The following is a 21,974-nucleotide window of genomic DNA, read 5'->3' on the forward strand; positions in this document are numbered from 1 at the left end:
CAATTTGAGTTTTTATTGCTTTAAATGCATTTTCAGCCCGAGCTGAGCACGTTTTGTGAGTTTGAATGTATCTTCATAGGAATGAGTTGTGTGGTCAAATTAATGCTCATTTAGGCTTCAGGTGGTCATCCTGAACTAAATACATGTTGAAGTGTGTGCATAAGTCCTTTGGTTTAGGCGTGACACTCAATTTGAGTTTTTATTGCTTTAAATTAAATGCATTTTCAGCCCGAGCTGAGCGCGCTTTCTGACTTTGAATGTATCTTCATAGGAATGAGTTGTGTGGTCAAATTAATGCTCATTTAGGCGTCAGGTGGTCATCCTGAACAAAATACATGTTGAAGTGTGTGCATAAGTCCTTTGGTTTAGGCGTGACACTCAATTTGAGTTTTTATTGCTTTAAATGCATTTTCAGCCCGAGCTGAGCACGTTTTCTGAGTTTGAATGTATCTTCATAGGAATGAGTTGTGTGGTCAAATTAATGCTCATTTAGGCGTCAGGCTGTCATCCTGAACTAAATACATGTTGAAGTGTGTGCATAAGTCCTTTGGTTTAGGCGTGACACTCAATTTGAGTTTTTATTGCTTTAAATGCATTTTCAGGCCGAGCAGAGCACGTTTTGTGTGTTTGAATGTATCTTCATAGGAATGAGTTGTGTGGTCAAATTAATGCTCATATGGGCTTCAGGAGGTCATCCTGAACAAAATACATGTTGAAGTGTGTGCATAAGTCCTTTGGTTCAGGTGTGACACTCAATTTGAGTTTTTATTCCTTTAAATGCATTTTCAGCCCGAGTTGAGCACGTTTTGTGAGTTTGAATGTATCTTCATAGGAATGAGTTGTGTGGTCAAATTAATGCTCATTTAGGCTTCAGGTGGTCATCCTGAACTAAATACATGTTGAAGTGTGTGCATAAGTCCTTTGGTTTAGGCGTGACACTCAATTTGAGTTTTTATTGCTTTAAATGCATTTTCAGCCCGAGCTGAGCACGTTTTGTGAGTTTGAATGTATCTTTATAGGAATGAGTTGTGTAGTCAAATTAATGCTCATATGGGCTTCAGGAGGTCATCCTGAACAAAATACATGTTGAAGTGTGTGCATGAGTCCTTTGGTTTAGGTGTGACACTCAATTTGAGTTTTTATTGCTTTAAATTAAATGCATTTTCAGCCCGAGCTGAGCGCGCTTTCTGACTTTGAATGTATCTTCATAGGAATGAGTTGTGTGGTCAAATTAATGCTCATTTAGGCGTCAGGTGGTCATCCTGAACAAAATACATGTTGAAGTGTGTGCATAAGTCCTTTGGTTTAGGTGTGACACTCAATTTGAGTTTTTATTGCTTTAAATGCATTTTCAGCCCGAGCTGAGCACGTTTTCTGAGTTTGAATGTATCTTCATAGGAATGAGTTGTGTGGTCAAATTAATGCTCATTTAGGCGTCAGGCTGTCATCCTGAACTAAATACATGTTGAAGTGTGTGCATAAGTCCTTTGGTTTAGGCGTGACACTCAATTTGAGTTTTTATTGCTTTAAATGCATTTTCAGGCCGAGCAGAGCACGTTTTGTGTGTTTGAATGTATCTTCATAGGAATGAGTTGTGTGGTCAAATTAATGCTCATATGGGCTTCAGGAGGTCATCCTGAACAAAATACATGTTGAAGTGTGTGCATAAGTCCTTTGGTTCAGGTGTGACACTCAATTTGAGTTTTTATTCCTTTAAATGCATTTTCAGCCCGAGTTGAGCACGTTTTGTGAGTTTGAATGTATCTTCATAGGAATGAGTTGTGTGGTCAAATTAATGCTCATTTAGGCTTCAGGTGGTCATCCTGAACTAAATACATGTTGAAGTGTGTGCATAAGTCCTTTGGTTTAGGCGTGACACTCAATTTGAGTTTTTATTGCTTTAAATGCATTTTCAGCCCGAGCTGAGCACGTTTTGTGAGTTTGAATGTATCTTTATAGGAATGAGTTGTGTAGTCAAATTAATGCTCATATGGGCTTCAGGAGGTCATCCTGAACAAAATACATGTTGAAGTGTGTGCATGAGTCCTTTGGTTTAGGTGTGACACTCAATTTGAGTTTTTATTGCTTTAAATTAAATGCATTTTCAGCCCGAGCTGAGCGCGCTTTCTGACTTTGAATGTATCTTCATAGGAATGAGTTGTGTGGTCAAATTAATGCTCATTTAGGCGTCAGGTGGTCATCCTGAACAAAATACATGTTGAAGTGTGTGCATAAGTCCTTTGGTTTAGGTGTGACACTCAATTTGAGTTTTTATTGCTTTAAATGCATTTTCAGCCCGAGTTGAGCACGTTTTGTGAGTTTGAATGTATCTTCATAGGAATGAGTTGTGTAGTCAAATTAATGCTCATATGGGCTTCAGGAGGTCATCCTGAACAAAATACATGTTGAAGTGTGTGCATGAGTCCTTTGGTTTAGGTGTGACACTCAATTTGAGTTTTTATTGCTTTAAATTAAATGCATTTTCAGCCCGAGCTGAGCGCGCTTTCTGACTTTGAATGTATCTTCATAGGAATGAGTTGTGTGGTCAAATTAATGCTCATTTAGGCGTCAGGTGGTCATCCTGAACAAAATACATGTTGAAGTGTGTGCATAAGTCCTTTGGTTTAGGCGTGACACTCAATTTGAGTTTTTATTGCTTTAAATGCATTTTCAGCCCGAGCTGAGCACGTTTTGTGAGTTTGAATGTATCTTCATAGGAATGAGTTGTGTAGTCAAATTAATGCTCATATGGGCTTCAGGATGTCATCCTGAACTAAATACATGTTGAAGTGTGTGCATAAGTCCTTTGGTTTAGGCGTGACACTCAATTTGAGTTTTTATTGCTTTAAATGCATTTTCAGCCCGAGTTGAGCACGTTTTGTGAGTTTGAATGTATCTTCATAGGAATGAGTTGTGTGGTCAAATTAATGCTCATTTAGGCTTCAGGTGGTCATCCTGAACTAAATACATGTTGAAGTGTGTGCATAAGTCCTTTGGTTTAGGTGTGACACTCAATTTGAGTTTTTATTGCTTTAAATGCATTTTCAGCCCAAGCTGAGCACGTTTTGTGAGTTTGAATGTATCTTCATAGGAATGAGTTGTGTGGTCAAATTAATGCTCATTTAGGCTTCAGGTGGTCATCCTGAACTAAATACATGTTGAAGTGTGTGCATAAGTCCTTTGGTTTAGGCGTGACACTCAATTTGAGTTTTTATTGCTTTAAATTAAATGCATTTTCAGCCCGAGCTGAGCGCGCTTTCTGACTTTGAATGTATCTTCATAGGAATGAGTTGTGCGGTCAAATTAATTCTGATTTAGGCTTCAGGAGGTCATCCTGAACAAAATACATGTTGAAGTGTGTGCATAAGTCCTTTGGTTTAGGCTTGACACTCAATTTGAGTTTTTATTGCTTTAAATGCATTTTCAGCCCGAGCTGAGCACGTTTTGTGAGTTTGAATGTATCTTCATAGGAATGAGTTGTGTGGTCAAATTAATGCTCATTTAGGCGTCAGGTGGTCATCCTGAACAAAATACATGTTGAAGTGTGTGCATAAGTCCTTTGGTTTAGGCGTGACACTCAATTTGAGTTTTTATTGCTTTAAATGCATTTTCAGCCCGAGCTGAGCACGTTTTGTGAGTTTGAATGTATCTTCATAGGAATGAGTTGTGTGGTCAAATTAATGCTCATATGGGCTTCAGGAGGTCATCCTGAACAAAATACATGTTGAAGCGTGTGCATAAGTCCTTTGGTTTAGGTGTGACACTCAATTTGAGTTTTTATTGCTTTAAATGCATTTTCAGCCCGAGCTGAGCACGTTTTTTGAGTTTGAATGTATCTTCATAGGAATGAGTTGTGTGGTCAAATTATTGCTCATTTAGGCTTCAGGAGGTCATCCTGAACAAAATACATGTTGAAGTGTGTGCATAAGTCCTTTGGTTTAGGCGTGACACTCAATTTGAGTTTTTATTGCTTTAAATGCATTTTCAGCCCGAGCTGAGCACGTTTTGTGAGTTTGAATGTATCTTCATAGAATGAGTTGTGTGGTCAAATTAATGCTCATTTAGGCTTCAGGTGGTCATCCTGAACAAAATACATGTTGAAGTGTGTGCATAAGTCCTTTGGTTTAGGCGTGACATTCAATTTGAGTTTTTATTGCTTTAAATGCATTTTTAGCCCGAGCTGAGCATGTTTTGTGAGTTTGAATGTATCTTCATAGGAATGAGTTGTGTGGTCAAATTAATGCTCATTTAGGCTTCAGGTGGTCATCCTGAACTAAATACATGTTGAAGTGTGTGCATAAGTCCTTTGGTTTAGGTGTGACACTCAATTTGAGTTTTTATTGCTTTAAATGCATTTTCAGCCCGAGCTGAGCGCGCTTTCTGACTTTGAATGTATCTTCATAGGAATGAGTTGTGTGGTCAAATTATTGCTGATTTAGGCTTCAGGAGGTCATCCTGAACAAAATACATGTTGAAGTGTGTGCATAAGTCCTTTGGTTTAGGCGTGACACTCAATTTGAGTTTTTATTGCTTTAAATGCATTTTCAAGCCGAGCTGAGCACGTTTTGTGTGTTTGAATGTATCTTCATAGGAATGAGTTGTGTGGTCAAATTAATGCTCATTTAGGCTTCAGGTGGTCATCCTGAACAAAATACATGTTGAAGTGTGTGCATAAGTCCTTTGGTTTAGGCGTGACATTCAATTTGAATTTTTATTGCTTTAAATGCATTTTCAGCCCGAGCTGAGCATGTTTTGTGAGTTTGAATGTATCTTCATAGGAATGAGTTGTGAGGTCAAATTAATGCTCATTTAGGCTTCAGGTGGTCATCCTGAACAAAATACATGTTGACGTGTGTGCATAAGTCCTTTGGTTTAGGTGTGACACTCAATTTGAGTTTTATTGCTTTAAATGCATTTTCAGCCCGAGCTGAGCGCGTTTTGTGAGTTTGAATGCATCTTCATAGGAATGAGTTGTGTTGTCAAAATCATGCTTATTTAGGCTTCAGGTGGTCATCCTGAACAAAATACATGTTGAAGTGTGTGCATAAGTCCTTTGGTTTAGGCGTGACACTCAATTTGAGTTTTTATTGCTTTAAATTAAATGCATTTTCAGCCCGAGCTGAGCGCGCTTTCTGACTTTGAATGTATCTTCATAGGAATGAGTTGTGTGGTCAAATTAATGCTCATTTAGGCGTCAGGTGGTCATCGTGAACAAAATACATGTTGAAGTGTGTGCATAAGTCCTTTGGTTTAGGCGTGACACTCAATTTGAGTTTTTATTGCTTTAAATGCATTTTCAGCCCGAGCTGAGCACGTTTTGTGAGTTTGAATGTATCTTTATAGGAATGAGTTGTGTAGTCAAATTAATGCTCATTTAGGCGTCAGGTGGTCATCCTGAACAAAATACATGTTGAAGTGTGTGCATAAGTCCTTTGGTTTAGGCGTGACACTCAATTTGAGTTTTTATTGCTTTAAATGCATTTTCAGCCCGAGCTGAGCACGTTTTGTGAGTTTGAATGTATCTTCATAGGAATGAGTTGTGTAGTCAAATTAATGCTCATTTAGGCTTCAGGTGGTCATCCTGAACTAAATACATGTTGAAGTGTGTGCATAAGTCCTTTGGTTTAGGCGTGACACTCAATTTGAGTTTTTATTGCTTTAAATTAAATGCATTTTCAGCCCGAGCTGAGCGCGCTTTCTGACTTTGAATGTATCTTCATAGGAATGAGTTGTGTGGTCAAATTAATGCTCATTTAGGCGTCAGGTGGTCATCCTGAACAAAATACATGTTGAAGTGTGTGCATAAGTCCTTTGGTTTAGGCGTGACACTCAATTTGAATTTTTATTGCTTTAAATGCATTTTCAGCCCGAGCTGAGCACGTTTTGTGAGTTTGAATGTATCTTCATAGGAATGAGTTGTGTAGTCAGATTAATGCTCATATGGGCTTCAGGAGGTCATCCTGAACAAAATACATGTTAAAGTGTGTGCATAAGTCCTTTGGTTTAGGCGTGACATTCAATTTGAGTTTTTATTGCTTTAAATGCATTTTCAGCCCGAGCTGAGCATGTTTTGTGAGTTTGAATGTATCTTCATAGGAATGAGTTGTGTGGTCAAATTAATGCTCATTTAGGCTTCAAGTGGTCATCCTGAACAAAATACATGTTGAAGTGTGTGCATAAGTCCTTTGGTTTAGGTGTGACACTCAATTTGAGTTTTTATTGCTTTAAATGCATTTTCAGCCCGAGCTGAGCGCGTTTTGTGAGTTTGAATGTATCTTCATAGGAATAAGTTGTGTGGTCAAATTAATGCTTTTTTAGGCTTCAGGAGGTCATCCTGAACAAAATACATGTTGAAGCGTGTGCATAAGTCCTTTGGTTTAGGCGTGACACTCAATTTGAGTTTTTATTGCTTTAAATGCATTTTCAGCCCGAGCTGAGCACGTTTTGTGAGTTTGAATGTATCTTCATAGGAATGAGTTGTGTGGTCAAATTAATGCTCATTTAGGCGTCAGGTGGTCATCCTGAACAAAATACATGTTGAAGTGTGTGCATAAGTCCTTTGGTTTAGGCGTGTCACTCAATTTGAGTTTTTATTGCTTTAAATTCATTTTCAGCCCGAGCTGAGCACGTTTTGTGTGTTTGAATGTATCTTCATAGGAATGAGTTGTGTGGTCAAATTAATGCTCATATGGGCTTCAGGAGGTCATCCTGAACAAAATACATGTTGAAGTGTGTGCATAAGTCCTTTGGTTTAGGCGTGACACTCAATTTGAGCTTTTATTGCTTTAAATGCATTTTCAGCCCGAGTTGAGCACGTTTTGTGAGTTTGAATGTATCTTCATAGGAATGAGTTGTGTGGTCAAATTAATGCTCATTTAGGCTTCAGGTGGTCATCGTGAACAAAATACATGTTGAAGTGTGTGCATAAGTCCTTAGATTTAGGCGTGACACTCAATTTGAGTTTTTATTGCTTTAAATGCATTTTCAGCCCGAGCTGAGCACGTTTTGTGAGTTTGAATGTATCTTCATAGGAATGAGTTGTGTGGTCAAATTAATGCTCATTTAGGCTTCAGGTGGTCATCCTGAACTAAATACATGTTGAAGTGTGGGCATAAGTCCTTTGGTTTAGGCGTGACACTCAATTTGAGTTTTTATTGCTTTAAATGCATTTTCAGCCCGAGCTGAGCACGTTTTGTGAGTTTGAATGTATCTTCATAGGAATGAGTTGTGTGGTCAAATTAATGCTCATTTAGGCTTCAGGTGGTCATCCTGAACAAAATACATGTTGAAGTGTGTGCATAAGTCCTTTGGTTTAGGCGTGACATTCAATTTGAGTTTTTATTGCTTTAAATGCATTTTCAGCCCGAGCTGAGCATGTTTTGTGAGTTTGAATGTATCTTCATAGGAATGAGTTGTGTGGTCAAATTAATGCTCATTTAGGCTTCAGGTGGTCATCCTGAACAAAATACATGTTGACGTGTGTGCATAAGTCCTTTGGTTTAGGTGTGACACTCAATTTGAGTTTTTATTGCTTTAAATGCATTTTCAGCCCGAGTTGAGCACGTTTTGTGAGTTTGAAAATATCTTCATAGGAATGAGTTGTGTGGTCAAATTAATGCTCATTTAGGCTTCAGGTGGTCATCCTGAACTAAATACATGTTGAAGTGTGTGCATAAGTCCTTTGGTTTAGGCGTAACACTCAATTTGAGTTTTTATTGCTTTAAATGCATTTTCAGCCCGAGCTGAGCACGTTTTGTGAGTTTGAATGTTTCTTCATAGGAATGAGTTGTGTAGTCAAATTAATGCTCATATGGGCTTCAGGAGGTCATCCTGAACAAAATACATGTTGAAGTGTGTGCATAAGTCCTTTGGTTTAGGTGTGACACTCAATTTGAGTTTTTATTGCTTTAAATGCATTTTCAGCCCGAGTTGAGCACGTTTTGTGAGTTTGAAAATATCTTCAGGAATGAGTTGTGTGGTCAAATTAATGCTCATTTAGGCTTCAGGTGGTCATCCTGAACTAAATACATGTTGAAGTGTGTGCATAAGTCCTTTGGTTTAGGCGTGACACTCAATTTGAGTTTTTATTGCTTTAAATGCATTTTCAGCCCGAGCTGAGCACGTTTTGTGAGTTTGAATGTTTCTTCATAGGAATGAGTTGTGTAGTCAAATTAATGCTCATATGGGCTTCAGGAGGTCATCCTGAACAAAATACATGTTGAAGTGTGTGCATAAGTCCTTTGGTTTAGGTGTGACACTCAATTTGAGTTTTTATTGCTTTAAATGCATTTTCAGCCCGAGCTGAGCACGTTTTGTGAGTTTGAATGTATCTTCATAGGAATGAGTTGTGTAGTCAAATTAATGCTCATTTAGGCTTCAGGTGGTCATCCTGAACTAAATACATGTTGAAGTGTGTGCATAAGTCCTTTAGTTTAGGCGTGACACTCAATTTGAGTTTTTATTGCTTTAAATTAAATGCATTTTCAGCCCGAGCTGAGCGCGCTTTCTGACTTTGAATGTATCTTCATAGGAATGAGTTGTGTGGTCAAATTAATGCTCATTTAGGCGTCAGGTGGTCATCCTGAACAAAATACATGTTGAAGTGTGTGCATAAGTCCTTTGGTTTAGGCGTGACACTCAATTTGAGTTTTTATTGCTTTAAATGCATTTTCAGCCCGAGCTGAGCACGTTTTGTGAGTTTGAATGTATCTTCATAGGAATGAGTTGTGTAGTCAAATTAATGCTCATATGGGCTTCAGGAGGTCATCCTGAACAAAATACATGTTGAAGTGTGTGCATAAGTCCTTTGGTTTAGGCGTGACATTCAATTTGAGTTTTTATTGCTTTAAATGCATTTTCAGCCCGAGCTGAGCATGTTTTGTGAGTTTGAATGTATCTTCATAGGAATGAGTTGTGTGGTCAAATTAATGCTCATTTAGGCTTCAGGTGGTCATCCTGAACAAAATACATGTTGAAGTGTGTGCATAAGTCCTTTGGTTTAGGCGTGACACTCAATTTGAGTTTTTATTGCTTTAAATGCATTTTCAGCCCGAGCTGAGCACGTTTTGTGAGTTTGAATGTATCTTTATAGGAATGAGTTGTGTAGTCAAATTAATGCTCATTTAGGCGTCAGGTGGTCATCCTGAACAAAATACATGTTGAAGTGTGTGCATAAGTCCTTTGGTTTAGGCGTGACACTCAATTTGAGTTTTTATTGCTTTAAATGCATTTTCAGCCCGAGCTGAGCACGTTTTGTGAGTTTGAATGTATCTTCATAGGAATGAGTTGTGTAGTCAAATTAATGCTCATTTAGGCTTCAGGTGGTCATCCTGAACTAAATACATGTTGAAGTGTGTGCATAAGTCCTTTGGTTTAGGCGTGACACTCAATTTGAGTTTTTATTGCTTTAAATTAAATGCATTTTCAGCCCGAGCTGAGCGCGCTTTCTGACTTTGAATGGATCTTCATAGGAATGAGTTGTGTGGTCAAATTAATGCTCATTTAGGCGTCAGGTGGTCATCCTGAACAAAATACATGTTGAAGTGTGTGCATAAGTCCTTTGGTTTAGGCGTGACACTCAATTTGAGTTTTTATTGCTTTAAATGCATTTTCAGCCCGAGCTGAGCGCGTTTTGTGAGTTTGAATGTATCTTCATAGGAATGAGTTGTGTGGTCAAATTAATGCTTATTTAGGCTTCAGGAGGTCATCCTGAACAAAATACACGTTGAAGTGTGTGCATAAGTCCTTTGGTTTAGGCGTGACACTCAATTTGAGTTTTTATTGCTTTAAATGCATTTTCAGCCCGAGCTGAGGACGTTTTGTGAGTTTGAATGTATCTTTATAGGAATGAGTTGTGTAGTCAAATTAATGCTCATTTAGGCGTCAGGTGGTCATCCTGAACAAAATACATGTTGAAGTGTGTGCATAAGTCCTTTGGTTTAGGCGTGACACTCAATTTGAGTTTTTATTCCTTAAAATGCATTTTCAGCCCGAGCTGAGCACATTTTTTTGTGAGTTTGAATGTATCTTCATAGGAATGAGTTGTGTAGTCAAATTAATGCTCATTTAGGCTTCAGGTGGTCATCCTGAACTAAATACATGTTGAAGTGTGTGCATAAGTCCTTTGGTTTAGGCGTGACACTCAATTTGAGTTTTTATTGCTTTAAATTAAATGCATTTTCAGCCCGAGCTGAGCGCGCTTTCTGACTTTGAATGTATCTTCATAGGAATGAGTTGTGTGGTCAAATTAATGCTCATTTAGGCGTCAGGTGGTCATCCTGAACAAAATACATGTTGAAGTGTGTGCATAAGTCCTTTGGTTTAGGCGTGACACTCAATTTGAGTTTTTATTGCTTTAAATGCATTTTCAGCCCGAGCTGAGCACGTTTTGTGAGTTTGAATGTATCTTCATAGGAATGAGTTGTGTAGTCAAATCAATGCTCATATGGGCTTCAGGAGGTCATCCTGAACAAAATACATGTTAAAGTGTGTGCATAAGTCCTTTGGTTTAGGCGTGACATTCAATTTGAGTTTTTATTGCTTTAAATGCATTTTCAGCCCGAGCTGAGCATGTTTTGTGAGTTTGAATGTATCTTCATAGGAATGAGTTGTGTGGTCAAATTAATGCTCATTTAGGCTTCAGGTGGTCATCCTGAACAAAATACATGTTGAAGTGTGTGCATAAGTCCTTTGGTTTAGGTGTGACACTCAATTTGAGTTTTTATTGCTTTAAATGCATTTTCAGCCCGAGCTGAGCGCGTTTTGTGAGTTTGAATGTATCTTCATAGGAATGAGTTGTGTGGTCAAATTAATGCTTATTTAGGCTTCAGGAGGTCATCCTGAACAAAATACATGTTGAAGTGTGTGCATAAGTCCTTTGGTTTAGGCGTGACACTCAATTTGAGTTTTTATTGCTTTAAATGCATTTTCAGCCCGAGTTGAGCACGTTTTGTGAGTTTGAATGTATCTTCATAGGAATGAGTTGTGTGGTCAAATTAATGCTCATTTAGGCTTCAGGTGGTCATCCTGAACAAAATACATGTTGAAGTGTGTGCATAAGTCCTTTGGTTTAGGCGTGACACTCAATTTGAGTTTTTATTGCTTTAAATGCATTTTCAGGCCGAGCTGAGCACGTTTTGTGTGTTTGAATGTATCTTCATAGGAATGAGTTGTGTGGTCAAATTAATGCTCATATGGGCTTCAGGAGGTCATCCTGAACAAAATACATGTTGAAGTGTGTGCATTAGTCCTTTGGTTTAGGCGTGACACTCAATTTGAGCTTTTATTGCTTTAAATGCATTTTTAGCCCGAGATGAGCACGTTTTGTGAGTTTGAATGTATCTTCATAGGAATGAGTTGTGTGGTCAAATTAATGCTCATTTAGGCTTCAGGTGGTCATCGTGAACAAAATACATGTTGAAGTGTGTGCATAAGTCCTTTGATTTAGGCGTGACACTCAATTTGAGTTTTTATTGCTTTAAATGCATTTTCAGCCCGAGCTGAGCACGTTTTGTGAGTTTGAATGTATCTTCATAGGAATGAGTTGTGTGGTCAAATTAATGCTCATTTAGGCTTCAGGTGGTCATCCTGAACTAAATACATGTTGAAGTGTGGGCATAAGTCCTTTGGTTTAGGCGTGACACTCAATTTGAGTTTTTATTGCTTTAAATGCATTTTCAGCCCGAGCTGAGCACGTTTTGTGAGTTTGAATGTATCTTCATAGAATGAGTTGTGTGGTCAAATTAATGCTCATTTAGGCTTCAGGTGGTCATCCTGAACAAAATACATGTTGAAGTGTGTGCATACGTCCTTTGGTTTAGGCGTGACATTCAATTTGAGTTTTTATTGCTTTAAATGCATTTTCAGCCCGAGCTGAGCATGTTTTGTGAGTTTGAATGTATCTTCATAGGAATGAGTTGTGTGGTCAAATTAATGCTCATTTAGGCTTCAGGTGGTCATCCAGAACTAAATACATGTTGAAGTGTGTGCATAAGTCCTTTGGTTTAGGCGTGACACTCAATTTGAGTTTTTATTGCTTTAAATTAAATGCATTTTCAGGCCGAGCTGAGCGCGCTTTCTGACTTTGGATGTATCTTCATAGGAATGAGTTGTGTGGTGAAATTATTGCTGATTTAGGCTTCAGGAGGTCATCCTGAACAAAATACATGTTGAAGTGTGTGCATAAGTCCTTTGGTTTAGGCGTGACACTCAATTTGAGTTTTATTGCTTTAAATGCATTTTCAGCCCGAGCTGAGCACGTTTTGTGAGTTTGAATGTGTCTTTATAGGAATGAGTTGTGTAGTCAAATTAATGCTCATATGGGCTTCAGGAGGTCATCCTGAACAAAATACATGTTGAAGTGTGTGCATAAGTCCTTTGGTTTAGGTGTGACACTCAATTTGAGTTTTTATTGCTTTAAATGCATTTTCAGCCCGAGCTGAGCACGTTTTGTGAGTTTGAATGTATCTTCATAGGAATGAGTTGTGTAGTCAAATTAATGCTCATTTAGGCTTCAGGTGGTCATCCTGAACTAAATACATGTTGAAGTGTGTGCATAAGTCCTTTGGTTTAGGCGTGACACTCAATTTGAGTTTTTATTGCTTTAAATTAAATGCATTTTCAGCCCGAGCTGAGCGCGCTTTCTGACTTTGAATGTATCTTCATAGGAATGAGTTGTGTGGTCAAATTAATGCTCATTTAGGCGTCAGGTGGTCATCCTGAACAAAATACATGTTGAAGTGTGTGCATAAGTCCTTTGGTTTAGGCGTGACACTCAATTTGAGTTTTTATTGCTTTAAATGCATTTTCAGCCCGAGCTGAGCACGTTTTGTGAGTTTGAATGTATCTTCATAGGAATGAGTTGTGTAGTCAAATTAATGCTCATATGGGCTTCAGGAGGTCATCCTGAACAAAATACATGTTGAAGTGTGTGCATAAGTCCTTTGGTTTAGGCGTGACATTCAATTTGAGTTTTTATTGCTTTAAATGCATTTTCAGCCCGAGCTGAGCATGTTTTGTGAGTTTGAATGTATCTTCATAGGAATGAGTTGTGTGGTCAAATTAATGCTCATTTAGGCTTCAGGTGGTCATCCTGAACAAAATACATGTTGAAGTGTGTGCATAAGTCCTTTGGTTTAGGTGTGACACTCAATTTGAGTTTTTATTGCTTTAAATGCATTTTCAGCCCGAGCTGAGCGCGTTTTGTGAGTTTGAATGTATCTTCATAGGAATGAGTTGTGTGGTCAAATTAATGCTTTTTTAGGCTTCAGGAGGTCATCCTGAACAAAATACATGTTGAAGCGTGTGCATAAGTCCTTTGGTTTAGGCGTGACACTCAATTTGAGTTTTTATTGCTTTAAATGCATTTTCAGCCCGAGCTGAGCACGTTTTGTGAGTTTGAATGTATCTTCATAGGAATGAGTTGTGTGGTCAAATTAATGCTCATTTAGGCGTCAGGTGGTCATCCTGAACAAAATACATGTTGAAGTGTGTGCATAAGTCCTTTGGTTTAGGCGTGTCACTCAATTTGAGTTTTTATTGCTTTAAATTCATTTTCAGCCCGAGCTGAGCACGTTTTGTGTGTTTGAATGTATCTTCATAGGAATGAGTTGTGTGGTCAAATTAATGCTCATATGGGCTTCAGGAGGTCATCCTGAACAAAATACATGTTGAAGTGTGTGCATAAGTCCTTTGGTTTAGGCGTGACACTCAATTTGAGCTTTTATTGCTTTAAATGCATTTTCAGCCCGAGTTGAGCACGTTTTGTGAGTTTGAATGTATCTTCATAGGAATGAGTTGTGTGGTCAAATTAATGCTCATTTAGGCTTCAGGTGGTCATCGTGAACAAAATACATGTTGAAGTGTGTGCATAAGTCCTTAGATTTAGGCGTGACACTCAATTTGAGTTTTTATTGCTTTAAATGCATTTTCAGCCCGAGCTGAGCACGTTTTGTGAGTTTGAATGTATCTTCATAGGAATGAGTTGTGTGGTCAAATTAATGCTCATTTAGGCTTCAGGTGGTCATCCTGAACTAAATACATGTTGAAGTGTGGGCATAAGTCCTTTGGTTTAGGCGTGACACTCAATTTGAGTTTTTATTGCTTTAAATGCATTTTCAGCCCGAGCTGAGCACGTTTTGTGAGTTTGAATGTATCTTCATAGGAATGAGTTGTGTGGTCAAATTAATGCTCATTTAGGCTTCAGGTGGTCATCCTGAACAAAATACATGTTGAAGTGTGTGCATAAGTCCTTTGGTTTAGGCGTGACATTCAATTTGAGTTTTTATTGCTTTAAATGCATTTTCAGCCCGAGCTGAGCATGTTTTGTGAGTTTGAATGTATCTTCATAGGAATGAGTTGTGTGGTCAAATTAATGCTCATTTAGGCTTCAGGTGGTCATCCTGAACAAAATACATGTTGACGTGTGTGCATAAGTCCTTTGGTTTAGGTGTGACACTCAATTTGAGTTTTTATTGCTTTAAATGCATTTTCAGCCCGAGTTGAGCACGTTTTGTGAGTTTGAAAATATCTTCATAGGAATGAGTTGTGTGGTCAAATTAATGCCCATTTAGGCTTCAGGTGGTCATCCTGAACTAAATACATGTTGAAGTGTGTGCATAAGTCCTTTGGTTTAGGCGTAACACTCAATTTGAGTTTTTATTGCTTTAAATGCATTTTCAGCCCGAGCTGAGCACGTTTTGTGAGTTTGAATGTTTCTTCATAGGAATGAGTTGTGTAGTCAAATTAATGCTCATATGGGCTTCAGGAGGTCATCCTGAACTAAATACATGTTGAAGTGTGTGCATAAGTCCTTTGGTTTAGGCGTGACACTCAATTTGAGTTTTTATTGCTTTAAATGCATTTTCAGCCCGAGCTGAGCACGTTTTGTGAGTTTGAATGTTTCTTCATAGGAATGAGTTGTGTAGTCAAATTAATGCTCATATGGGCTTCAGGAGGTCATCCTGAACAAAATACATGTTGAAGTGTGTGCATAAGTCCTTTGGTTTAGGTGTGACACTCAATTTGAGTTTTTATTGCTTTAAATGCATTTTCAGCCCGAGCTGAGCACGTTTTGTGAGTTTGAATGTATCTTCATAGGAATGAGTTGTGTAGTCAAATTAATGCTCATTTAGGCTTCAGGTGGTCATCCTGAACTAAATACATGTTGAAGTGTGTGCATAAGTCCTTTAGTTTAGGCGTGACACTCAATTTGAGTTTTTATTGCTTTAAATTAAATGCATTTTCAGCCCGAGCTGAGCGCGCTTTCTGACTTTGAATGTATCTTCATAGGAATGAGTTGTGTGGTCAAATTAATGCTCATTTAGGCGTCAGGTGGTCATCCTGAACAAAATACATGTTGAAGTGTGTGCATAAGTCCTTTGGTTTAGGCGTGACACTCAATTTGAGTTTTTATTGCTTTAAATGCATTTTCAGCCCGAGCTGAGCACGTTTTGTGAGTTTGAATGTATCTTCATAGGAATGAGTTGTGTAGTCAAATTAATGCTCATATGGGCTTCAGGAGGTCATCCTGAACAAAATACATGTTGAAGTGTGTGCATAAGTCCTTTGGTTTAGGCGTGACATTCAATTTGAGTTTTTATTGCTTTAAATGCATTTTCAGCCCGAGCTGAGCATGTTTTGTGAGTTTGAATGTATCTTCATAGGAATGAGTTGTGTGGTCAAATTAATGCTCATTTAGGCTTCAGGTGGTCATCCTGAACAAAATACATGTTGAAGTGTGTGCATAAGTCCTTTGGTTTAGGCGTGACACTCAATTTGAGTTTTTATTGCTTTAAATGCATTTTCAGCCCGAGCTGAGCACGTTTTGTGAGTTTGAATGTATCTTTATAGGAATGAGTTGTGTAGTCAAATTAATGCTCATTTAGGCGTCAGGTGGTCATCCTGAACAAAATACATGTTGAAGTGTGTGCATAAGTCCTTTGGTTTAGGCGTGACACTCAATTTGAGTTTTTATTGCTTTAAATGCATTTTCAGCCCGAGCTGAGCACGTTTTGTGAGTTTGAATGTATCTTCATAGGAATGAGTTGTGTAGTCAAATTAATGCTCATTTAGGCTTCAGGTGGTCATCCTGAACTAAATACATGTTGAAGTGTGTGCATAAGTCCTTTGGTTTAGGCGTGACACTCAATTTGAGTTTTTATTGCTTTAAATTAAATGCATTTTCAGCCCGAGCTGAGCGCGCTTTCTGACTTTGAATGGATCTTCATAGGAATGAGTTGTGTGGTCAAATTAATGCTCATTTAGGCGTCAGGTGGTCATCCTGAACAAAATACATGTTGAAGTGTGTGCATAAGTCCTTTGGTTTAGGCGTGACACTCAATTTGAGTTTTTATTGCTTTAAATGCATTTTCAGCCCGAGCTGAGCGCGTTTTGTGAGTTTGAATGTATCTTCATAGGAATGAGTTGTGTGGTCAAATTAATGCTTATTTAGGCTTCAGGAGGTCATCCTGAACAAAATACACGTTGAAGTGTGTGCATAAGTCCTTTGGTTTAGGCGTGACACTCAATTTGAGTTTTTATTGCTTTAAATGCATTTTCAGCCCGAGCTGAGGACGTTTTGTGAGTTTGAATGTATCTTTATAGGAATGAGTTGTGTAGTCAAATTAATGCTCATTTAGGCGTCAGGTGGTCATCCTGAACAAAATACATGTTGAAGTGTGTGCATAAGTCCTTTGGTTTAGGCGTGACACTCAATTTGAGTTTTTATTCCTTAAAATGCATTTTCAGCCCGAGCTGAGCACATTTTTTTGTGAGTTTGAATGTATCTTCATAGGAATGAGTTGTGTAGTCAAATTAATGCTCATTTAGGCTTCAGGTGGTCATCCTGAACTAAATACATGTTGAAGTGTGTGCATAAGTCCTTTGGTTTAGGCGTGACACTCAATTTGAGTTTTTATTGCTTTAAATTAAATGCATTTTCAGCCCGAGCTGAGCGCGCTTTCTGACTTTGAATGTATCTTCATAGGAATGAGTTGTGTGGTCAAATTAATGCTCATTTAGGCTTCAGGAGGTCATCCTGAACAAAATACATGTTAAAGTGTGTGCATAAGTCCTTTGGTTTAGGCGTGACACTCAATTTGAGCTTTTATTGCTTTAAATGCATTTTCAGCCCGAGTTGAGCACGTTTTGTGAGTTTGAATGTATCTTCATAGGAATGAGTTGTGTGGTCAAATTAATGCTCATTTAGGCGTCAGGTGGTCATCCTGAACAAAATACATGTTGAAGTGTGTGCATAAGTCCTTTGGTTTAGGCGTGTCACTCAATTTGAGTTTTTATTGCTTTAAATTCATTTTCAGCCCGAGCTGAGCACGTTTTGTGTGTTTGAATGTATCTTCATAGGAATGAGTTGTGTGGTCAAATTAATGCTCATATGGGCTTCAGGAGGTCATCCTGAACAAAATACATGTTGAAGTGTGTGCATAAGTCCTTTGGTTTAGGCGTGACACTCAATTTGAGCTTTTATTGCTTTAAATGCATTTTCAGCCCGAGTTGAGCACGTTTTGTGAGTTTGAATGTATCTTCATAGGAATGAGTTGTGTGGTCAAATTAATGCTCATTTAGGCTTCAGGTGGTCATCGTGAACAAAATACATGTTGAAGTGTGTGCATAAGTCCTTAGATTTAGGCGTGACACTCAATTTGAGTTTTTATTGCTTTAAATGCATTTTCAGCCCGAGCTGAGCACGTTTTGTGAGTTTGAATGTATCTTCATAGGAATGAGTTGTGTGGTCAAATTAATGCTCATATGGGCTTCAGGTGGTCATCCTGAACTAAATACATGTTGAAGTGTGGGCATAAGTCCTTTGGTTTAGGCGTGACACTCAATTTGAGTTTTTATTGCTTTAAATGCATTTTCAGCCCGAGCTGAGCACGTTTTGTGAGTTTGAATGTATCTTCATAGGAATGAGTTGTGTGGTCAAATTAATGCTCATTTAGGCTTCAGGTGGTCATCCTGAACAAAATACATGTTGAAGTGTGTGCATAAGTCCTTTGGTTTAGGCGTGACATTCAATTTGAGTTTTTATTGCTTTAAATGCATTTTCAGCCCGAGCTGAGCATGTTTTGTGAGTTTGAATGTATCTTCATAGGAATGAGTTGTGTGGTCAAATTAATGCTCATTTAGGCTTCAGGTGGTCATCCTGAACAAAATACATGTTGACGTGTGTGCATAAGTCCTTTGGTTTAGGTGTGACACTCAATTTGAGTTTTTATTGCTTTAAATGCATTTTCAGCCCGAGTTGAGCACGTTTTGTGAGTTTGAAAATATCTTCATAGGAATGAGTTGTGTGGTCAAATTAATGCTCATTTAGGCTTCAGGTGGTCATCCTGAACTAAATACATGTTGAAGTGTGTGCATAAGTCCTTTGGTTTAGGCGTAACACTCAATTTGAGTTTTTATTGCTTTAAATGCATTTTCAGCCCGAGCTGAGCACATTTTGTGAGTTTGAATGTTTCTTCATAGGAATGAGTTGTGTAGTCAAATTAATGCTCATATGGGCTTCAGGAGGTCATCCTGAACAAAATACATGTTGAAGTGTGTGCATAAGTCCTTTGGTTTAGGTGTGACACTCAATTTGAGTTTTTATTGCTTTAAATGCATTTTCAGCCCGAGTTGAGCACGTTTTGTGAGTTTGAAAATATCTTCAGGAATGAGTTGTGTGGTCAAATTAATGCTCATTTAGGCTTCAGGTGGTCATCCTGAACTAAATACATGTTGAAGTGTGTGCATAAGTCCTTTGGTTTAGGCGTGACACTCAATTTGAGTTTTTATTGCTTTAAATGCATTTTCAGCCCGAGCTGAGCACGTTTTGTGAGTTTGAATGTTTCTTCATAGGAATGAGTTGTGTAGTCAAATTAATGCTCATATGGGCTTCAGGAGGTCATCCTGAACAAAATACATGTTGAAGTGTGTGCATAAGTCCTTTGGTTTAGGTGTGACACTCAATTTGAGTTTTTATTGCTTTAAATGCATTTTCAGCCCGAGCTGAGCACGTTTTGTGAGTTTGAATGTATCTTCATAGGAATGAGTTGTGTAGTCAAATTAATGCTCATTTAGGCTTCAGGTGGTCATCCTGAACTAAATACATGTTGAAGTGTGTGCATAAGTCCTTTAGTTTAGGCGTGACACTCAATTTGAGTTTTTATTGCTTTAAATTAAATGCATTTTCAGCCCGAGCTGAGCGCGCTTTCTGACTTTGAATGTATCTTCATAGGAATGAGTTGTGTGGTCAAATTAATGCTCATTTAGGCGTCAGGTGGTCATCCTGAACAAAATACATGTTGAAGTGTGTGCATAAGTCCTTTGGTTTAGGCGTGACACTCAATTTGAGTTTTTATTGCTTTAAATGCATTTTCAGCCCGAGCTGAGCACGTTTTGTGAGTTTGAATGTATCTTCATAGGAATGAGTTGTGTAGTCAAATTAATGCTCATATGGGCTTCAGGAGGTCATCCTGAACAAAATACATGTTGAAGTGTGTGCATAAGTCCTTTGGTTTAGGCGTGACATTCAATTTGAGTTTTTATTGCTTTAAATGCATTTTCAGCCCGAGCTGAGCATGTTTTGTGAGTTTGAATGTATCTTCATAGGAATGAGTTGTGTGGTCAAATTAATGCTCATTTAGGCTTCAGGTGGTCATCCTGAACAAAATACATGTTGAAGTGTGTGCATAAGTCCTTTGGTTTAGGCGTGACACTCAATTTGAGTTTTTATTGCTTTAAATGCATTTTCAGCCCGAGCTGAGCACGTTTTGTGAGTTTGAATGTATCTTTATAGGAATGAGTTGTGTAGTCAAATTAATGCTCATTTAGGCGTCAGGTGGTCATCCTGAACAAAATACATGTTGAAGTGTGTGCATAAGTCCTTTGGTTTAGGCGTGACACTCAATTTGAGTTTTTATTGCTTTAAATGCATTTTCAGCCCGAGCTGAGCACGTTTTGTGAGTTTGAATGTATCTTCATAGGAATGAGTTGTGTAGTCAAATTAATGCTCATTTAGGCTTCAGGTGGTCATCCTGAACTAAATACATGTTGAAGTGTGTGCATAAGTCCTTTGGTTTAGGCGTGACACTCAATTTGAGTTTTTATTGCTTTAAATTAAATGCATTTTCAGCCCGAGCTGAGCACGCTTTCTGACTTTGAATGGATCTTCATAGGAATGAGTTGTGTGGTCAAATTAATGCTCATTTAGGCGTCAGGTGGTCATCCTGAACAAAATACATGTTGAAGTGTGTGCATAAGTCCTTTGGTTTAGGCGTGACACTCAATTTGAGTTTTTATTGCTTTAAATGCATTTTCAGCCCGAGCTGAGCGCGTTTTGTGAGTTTGAATGTATCTTCATAGGAATGAGTTGTGTGGTCAAATTAATGCTTATTTAGGCTTCAGGAGGTCATCCTGAACAAAATACACGTTGAAGTGTGTGCATAAGTCCTTTGGTTTAGGCGTGACACTCAATTTGAGTTTTTATTGCTTTAAATGCATTTTCAGCCCGAGCTGAGGACGTTTTGTGAGTTTGAATGTATCTTTATAGGAATGAGTTGTGTAGTCAAATTAATGCTCATTTAGGCGTCAGGTGGTCATCCTGAACAAAATACATGTTGAAGTGTGTGCATAAGTCCTTTGGTTTAGGCGTGACACTCAATTTGAGTTTTTATTCCTTAAAATGCATTTTCAGCCCGAGCTGAGCACATTTTTTGTGAGTTTGAATGTATCTTCATAGGAATGAGTTGTGTAGTCAAATTAATGCTCATTTAGGCTTCAGGTGGTCATCCTGAACTAAATACATGTTGAAGTGTGTGCATAAGTCCTTTGGTTTAGGCGTGACACTCAATTTGAGTTTTTATTGCTTTAAATTAAATGCATTTTCAGCCCGAGCTGAGCGCGCTTTCTGACTTTGAATGTATCTTCATAGGAATGAGTTGTGTGGTCAAATTAATGCTCATTTAGGCTTCAGGAGGTCATCCTGAACAAAATACATGTTAAAGTGTGTGCATAAGTCCTTTGGTTTAGGCGTGACACTCAATTTGAGCTTTTATTGCTTTAAATGCATTTTCAGCCCGAGTTGAGCACGTTTTGTGAGTTTGAATGTATCTTCATAGGAATGAGTTGTGTGGTCAAATTAATGCTCATTTAGGCTTCAGGTGGTCATCGTGAACAAAATACATGTTGAAGTGTGTGCATAAGTCCTTAGATTTAGGCGTGACACTCAATTTGAGTTTTTATTGCTTTAAATGCATTTTCAGCCCGAGCTGAGCACGTTTTGTGAGTTTGAATGTATCTTCATAGGAATGAGTTGTGTGGTCAAATTAATGCTCATTTAGGCTTCAGGTGGTCATCCTGAACTAAATACATGTTGAAGTGTGGGCATAAGTCCTTTGGTTTAGGCGTGACACTCAATTTGAGTTTTTATTGCTTTAAATGCATTTTCAGCCCGAGCTGAGCACGTTTTGTGAGTTTGAATGTATCTTCATAGGAATGAGTTGTGTGGTCAAATTAATGCTCATTTAGGCTTCAGGTGGTCATCCTGAACAAAATACATGTTGAAGTGTGTGCATAAGTCCTTTGGTTTAGGCGTGACATTCAATTTGAGTTTTTATTGCTTTAAATGCATTTTCAGCCCGAGCTGAGCATGTTTTGTGAGTTTGAATGTATCTTCATAGGAATGAGTTGTGTGGTCAAATTAATGCTCATTTAGGCTTCAGGTGGTCATCCTGAACTAAATACATGTTGAAGTGTGTGCATAAGTCCTTTGGTTTAGGCGTGACACTCAATTTGAGTTTTTATTGCTTTAAATGCATTTTCAGCCCGAGCTGAGCACGTTTTGTGAGTTTGAATGTTTCTTCATAGGAATGAGTTGTGTAGTCAAATTAATGCTCATATGGGCTTCAGGAGGTCATCCTGAACAAAATACATGTTGAAGTGTGTGCATAAGTCCTTTGGTTTAGGTGTGACACTCAATT

Source organism: Hippocampus guttulatus, chromosome 13 (genome assembly GCF_054856545.1).
Source record: "Hippocampus guttulatus isolate MCC_2025c chromosome 13, RoL_Hgut_1.0, whole genome shotgun sequence".
Classification (NCBI taxonomy): Eukaryota; Metazoa; Chordata; class Actinopteri; order Syngnathiformes; family Syngnathidae; genus Hippocampus; species Hippocampus guttulatus.